The sequence below is a fragment of the Lotus japonicus genome, chromosome 3 (assembly GCF_012489685.1).
Source record: "Lotus japonicus ecotype B-129 chromosome 3, LjGifu_v1.2".
NCBI lineage: Eukaryota > Viridiplantae > Streptophyta > Magnoliopsida > Fabales > Fabaceae > Lotus > Lotus japonicus.
This window is the reverse complement of record NC_080043.1, coordinates 20024415-20030450: the sequence shown is the minus strand read 5'-3', so window position 1 is coordinate 20030450 and position 6036 is coordinate 20024415. Positions and strand designations below refer to the sequence as shown.

The following is a 6036-nucleotide window of genomic DNA, read 5'->3' as shown; positions in this document are numbered from 1 at the left end:
TTAATTAAATTAAATTTTATGATGTGTTATTTATTTTTTATTTTTTTAATTCCACGTCGGCATTATTGACACAGTCAGCAAGCCAACAAAGCACTCGCCGGAGCTTCGCCCTCCGGCGAGGATCCGCTCAAAAAATATTTCAAAAACGAGGACCATTTACAATAATTTTTCCGACGAGGGACCCAGGTCAGACGGAGATACAAAGACAGGGACTAATATGATGCTTAACCCAATATAAAAATATATATATGATATCACCTACATACTAATAATAGTATGAGAGAAAAAATTGATCAAGAAAGGAAAAACATAGTATGAGGTGTTGACACTTGTAGGGTTGTCACTTTTTAATTTTAAAAATAGAATATAATATGAGATAGGATAGGATAGAATAAAATAAAATTTGTACAATTTTTATTTGTTACATAAAAAAATATATTTGAACAATTTATAAAAATATAAGAAATAAATAAAAAACAAAATATATCTAAATATATCTCTATCAAAATAGATACTAATCTATAATAAAAATAAGAAATCTGATCTTATTCTGATGAATCATAACAAAATTAAAATTATAATTATAATTATATATAATCAAACAAAATATATCCGCGATGTATAGTTTGATCCAGTTATTAGATTCGCGTGTCAGACAAAAAAGAACATACACTCTCCCTCTTCCTCTCAAACCGCCTCCATCTGTTCCAATTTTCAATTTTGTGTTTAGGGTTTGATCTTGTAGGCAAGGAGTGTGTGAAGAAGCGTTCAAAATTGAATCTCTTTGATCCTGCTTTGGTGATGGAGTCTTCTTGTGAACCCAATTTCAGCTTCGGTTTCAATGATATCCATTACTCCGACAGAGTTCTCCGTATTGAGTTCATTCCCGACCCGGTTTATGCAGATCGTCACCGTATGAAGAAACGCCAAAAAGGTAATTTCCGTTCGTGTTTTTTTGTGGGTTTTGATTCTGATGGATTCTGGTGTGGCAACTTTGAGAAAATTGTCTAATTATGCTCGTGTGATCGCCCCTATTTTCTCAATGTTGCAGTTTTGAATGGGAATCAACCTGTTGATATGGATGATGATGATGAGACTTGTGTAAACAATGATTCAAACTCTGCAGCTGCTACAGTTGTTCGAGTTGAAACACTGCATATCAGTTCTCTTATACTGGCAGCTCAAAGCCCTTTCTTTCTTAAGGTATATAAACACCTCTTCTTTATAGACTAATGCATACTTCGTTCTGCCAAAAATATGTTTGAATAGCACCAATTTTTTCTTTTCAGCTATTCTCAAATGGTATGAGCGAGACAAAGCAGAGACATATCTCCCTCCGGATTTATGCATCTGGTAAATTTTTGTATCTTTACTACTGATCGTTTTAATTTTTCGTCAAATAATCCACTAAATGTTATATTCTTTTTCATTACAGAAGAAGATGGTCTCATGGAGCTACTGAAATTTTTGTACAGTAATACTTTGAATATTACGGCAGCACCTGCTTTGCTGGATGTACTTATGGCGGCTGATAAATTTGATGTGCCTTCATGCATGAGATACTTGCTAAATTTGCCCATGACACCGGACTCTGCATCACTCTACTTGGAGCTTCCTCATACCGTTGATGCATTCCAACCGCTGATTGATGCTGCAAAGCAGTATCTTGTTGGTCGATACAGGGAAATAACCAATGACAAGTAAGACTTTGCATTTATTTAATTTCAGTTGCATCATCGTAAAGGAAAAAACGTACAAGTCCATTCCATCAAGTATAGAAATTATACCATTATATGATTGGATAACTTGATAAAATGGATATAAATAACTTATATAAGTTTTGTGCTATCTTAAATTCGAGCACTACAAATATTTTATGTTTTTTTCTCTTCTATAAGTTCCTTAACAAGTTGTATGTGTGTTGCATCTAATGTATGAATCTTGGTGGATGGATTTTATTTTTTCGTCTATTTTGGCATTCATGAAGTGCCGTTTTCAAACCTTTTCTATGACTTCATTGATTCTAATTGTCCATTCTTTTGAAAAACACATTTCTTTGTTTTTTAATCCTAATAATATTGTATCTTACAAGGTATAGGGAAAAGCATATGGCCTTGTCTCTTTCTGCAATAGAGGCAATCTTGGCTAGTGATGGGCTCCAAGTTTCATCAGAAGTGTATATGACTTTGCATTAAACTGGGCTAGACAAAAGTACGACAGTCTGAAAGAAAGGCGAGAAGTTCTGGCTACACGACTTGCGTGTTTAATTCGCTTCCCTTATATGACATGCCAAAAGCTTGAGGACGTCTTAACCTGTAATGACTTTGAACATGAGAGTGCATCTAAGCTTGTACTTGAAGCCCTATCTTCGAAAGCGGAGGCTCCACATTGCCAACGACCATTGGCAGCAGAAGAGTCTATTTCCTTGAACCGGCGTTTTAGGGCGAGGGCATATAAGCAGCTTTTCTACATGCATTTGGAGTGGAAGGATTGTGTCAGCTTGTTCCCATCTGGCCATGTGGATTCTGAGCCTTTCGATTTTGGTGGACAAATGTTTTTTCTATCTGCACAATGCAACATGGACAACAATGGCTCCCATTGCTTTGCGCTGTCTTTGGGAATGAAGGAAAGTTGCTCAGGAAGCATTGATGTGGACTATGAATTTACTGCAAGGTTGAAGAAAACAAAGGAATTTATTAGCCTGCACAAATCCAATTGCACATTTAACGGAGGGACCCATATTGGCTGTAAAAACCTCTTTGATGTTCCATGGACATTCTTCATTGAAGAGAATAGTATTTTCTTTGTTAACGGCAGTCTCCACCTAGCAGCCGAGCTCACTATCACACATTGATTCCTTATTTCTATCTATGAACTATTTTTGAACTATTTATTCTAGCTGGATAGCCTTGACTTTTAGCACATTGATCCCTTATTTCTTTATTTCTATTTATGAACTTACTATTTCTTTTTATTCTTGTTGGATAACCTTGACTTTTAGCTGCTGATTTTGATTTCTGATTTTTTTTTTGTTAAACTGCTAATGTCAATTTGATGTTATCTACTAACTGAAAATTCAGAGTTCAATTTCACTGTTCATGCGCACATTTTTCTTGTGTCCTCACTTGGCATGTTATTGGGCCTCTTCGTTATTGGGCTGTGTTGGAAACCCTGTTCTAACCCTCCTAGGGTTAGGCGAGACCCCCTCTCTAAACATCATCTACGCTGTAGCCGGCCAGACTGCAACTCTACCTGGTGGTCATCATCTCACCTCATCCCCTTTTGCACTTGCAAATCGTACTTCTGCTACCCTAGCTATTGCATGCGACATGTGCTCTACTCTTCTCTAGGTCGTCCTTTCTGTATCCCTTTGCTGGATTTTCGCATAAAGTTGGAAGCCATAACCCTCGAAATTTTACCTATTTCCTTGCACGATTCAAGCTTCGATTTAACCCTCCATCAGTGATCTATGATCTACACCCTACCTCGAAAACCAGCTATTGATTATGCTTTCCAGGTTGTGTGGCTACACTCTAGATCAGAAAGCCAGCTCTTAATTCTTCTATACAGGTTTGTTTATTTGATGCACTGCCAATATTGCTGGATTCACTATCTTTATATCTGTAGCTTTTTTGTGCTTATAAATTGAACCTTTGGTTGCCAGGTTCAAATTCATTCTCTACATGTTTACATATAGTCTGTTCTCAATGAGGTTGAGACTTGAGAGGTCGAAGAGACCAACGGAACCCTTCACCTGCAGATGTGACCTCCAGATTCATCACTGCAATGCCATCATTTCCACCACCCGTCAGTTCCAAATTTGGTGATTATCAATGGTCAATTTTCTTCCCCCATGCGTTGTTACTTGTTAGTACCAAGTTTCAAATCTTAGTTGCATTGTTCACACTTATCCCAATTCACAATGCAATGCAATGCAATGGGTGTATGGTCTAAGATAAAAGGGAAGCAGACAGGATTTAAGGGTATGTATTTTTCTTTTGGATTCTTTCTACTGATTATTGATTTTGGAATTGGATTTTGATATGCCAAATGGTGATATGTATGTTTTTATTTGTGCAGCTATCATTAACAATCTTCCTCCATCGGAAATTATTGACCCATGTACATCATGTAGCAGCTATATACACAGCTCAGGTACATGCACATTATGTGCTATGTATTTTTCAATTATACTTGATAAATTACCTACTTAGGAAACCTCCATTTTCGTCTTTGACCTTGAAATGGTTTTTCATATTAATCCCTGCACTAAAGAAATATGAATTAAAGTCTTAGACCTATATTTGAGGGCTAATGGGAGTATGTGACTATAAAAAGATTGAGGATTCAGTTGACTTAAAGAAGCCCAGGTGAGGATCTTTGTTCATGTTTTTTCAATGTAAGGACTAATATGAAAAATCATATCATGGTCGGCGATGAAAATGACATGCAATCATTTACTATTAGTGTGTTAGGATAACATAATAACGTGAACTAACTTTCATCTTAGTCCTAAGAAGAGTTTCATTCTTTTTTTTTTTACCTTTGAAGTGAGTTCTAACGTCTTCAGTGCCAACATTTATCAAACATAGCCTATAAAACTTTGTAATATTACTTATGCTTTGGTGGTTGATTCCAACTTTGAATCATTCTAGGTAGCTTCTCAACATGGCACATATCTTGCTGACTGTGTCAATCGCATGGAGTTGTGTGAGAAGTATCCTGAAGGCCCTCTTAGGTTCAGGGGTACAAGACACTGTTGCAAACCCAAACACTAGGCCCAGATTTGGCAGAGTTTATGAGAGAAGGCCCAAGCAAGTGCCAGCTGCACCTGGTGACCAACATTCTAGAAGCTAGGATCCCTAGATAACCGCCTAATGAGGTGGCAGCACCCATGTGGGTGAGGGGGGGACCATAGGAAATAGAATATATGTTGGTTAGGAAGAGAGAGAGAGGTAGGCAGAAATTAGACTGGTTTTGGGAGAGATAGAGCACTCTCGAATTTGCTCATATCCTTGTATTTCCTTTTCTTGTATTTCCTTCAAGCACTACTACTGGTTCATATCAGGGGAATTCAGTGCATTAATACAATTTCTAGTTCTTGTCCTTAATCTCATTTCTCTGGTACCTATCATTGGTATCAGAGCTCCCGATCCAAAGGGAGCTGTGTATGGTGCTCACCCGCGGCGCCATGGAAACACGAGTAGATCATTTGGAGCGTTCGATCACTGAAATGAAGGAGGTGGCACAGGAACAGTTCGAGGAGCTCCGGCGACTCTGTATGGGTCGCGACAGGCGGCGCACTCGAGGCCGTTCCCAGACCCCACGCCATCGGCGAACGTCGAGAGACGCAAGCTCACTCTCTATGATGCGAAGCGACGCTGGAGTCCATTCCGGGTCGCGAACCGGGTCACGAGACCCGACACTCGGTCACGAACACCGAGAGCACTACCAACACCGCCATCATCTGAGGGCGGTCACCGGACGAAGAGTCGACATACCGATGTTCAACGGTAATGACGCGTATGGGTGGATAACGAAGGTGGAGCGATTTTTCCGACTCAGTCGAGTCGACGAGGGAGAGAAGATAGAAATGGTGATGATTGCCATGGAGGACCGAGCCCTCAGCTGGTTTCAGTGGTGGGAAGAGCAAGCCCCTGAACGCGCCTGGGAACCGTTCAAGCAAGCTCTGATCCGTCGTTTCCAACCGGATCTGGTCCAGAACCCGTTTGGACCTTTGCTGAACGCCAAACAGCGAGGAAGTGTCATGGAATACAGAGAAGCGTTTGAGCTTCTAGCCGCACCCATGAGGAACGCCGACAGGGAGGTGTTAAAGGGGGTTTTTCTGAGTGGGTTACATGAAGAAATTAAGGCTGAAATGAAACTATACCCAGCGGATGACCTTGCAGAGTTAATGGATAGAGCTCTGCTATTAGAAGAGAAGAACTTTGCCATGAGAGGAGGGAAGGCAAGAGAAGATGACAAACGAGGTTGGAAGGATAAAGGGGGTGCGGGAGTAAGATTTTTCCCCAACAA

At 39.6% G+C, this 6036-nt stretch overlaps 1 pseudogene; it reads left to right on the top strand.

The window, feature by feature from the left end:
- Nucleotides 1-625: 625 nt before the first annotated feature.
- LOC130745731 (BTB/POZ domain-containing protein At2g46260-like) lies at nt 626-5111 on the top strand (annotated as a pseudogene).
- The last annotated feature ends 925 nt before the right edge of the window (nt 5112-6036 follow it).